This window comes from Oryzias melastigma, unplaced genomic scaffold (genome assembly GCF_002922805.2).
Source record: "Oryzias melastigma strain HK-1 unplaced genomic scaffold, ASM292280v2 sc00318, whole genome shotgun sequence".
In the NCBI taxonomy this organism is placed as follows: domain Eukaryota; kingdom Metazoa; phylum Chordata; class Actinopteri; order Beloniformes; family Adrianichthyidae; genus Oryzias; species Oryzias melastigma.
In genome coordinates, this window is record NW_023416924.1 from 6,713 (window position 1) to 7,345 (window position 633).

The following is a 633-nucleotide window of genomic DNA, read 5'->3' on the forward strand; positions in this document are numbered from 1 at the left end:
ATGAATGTTGCAAAGAGAGAGGAGGAGAGTGGACAACCCTGTCTGGTTCCTCTTCCAAGAAAAAACCTGTTGGACGTCTGTTTGTCCGTTCTGACTGAAGCATTTGGGTTATGATATAATATTTTAATCCAATCAATGAATCATTCTCCAAATCCAAACTTGTGGAGGGCAGCGATGAGAAACTTCCAGTTGACTCTGTCGAAAGCTTTTTCAGCATCCAATGAGAGTATGTTCATTTCCTGCTTTTTAATAGTGGCAATGTCTATCACGTTAACCAGTCTGCGGACATTGTCACTCGATTGTCTACCTTTAATAAATCCAGTTTGATGGTGAATTATGTGCGGAGTGATTTTTTTCTATTCTCTGTGCTAATGCTTTACAAATAATTTTGACGTCTGCATTGATCAGTGAAATGGGACGATAGCTGGAAGGAATTGAGGGATCTTTCTCTGGTTTGAGAAGAAGGATTATATTTGCTGAATTCATGTTTGGTGCAAGTAACTGATTTTCCTTTGAAAATGTAACTACTTTATAAAAAGTTTCTGGTAGCTGTTCCCAGAATTCTTTGTAAAACTCAGCGGGAAAGCCATCCGGCCCCGGAGCTTTGTTGTTCGGCATAAGCAGCAGAGCATC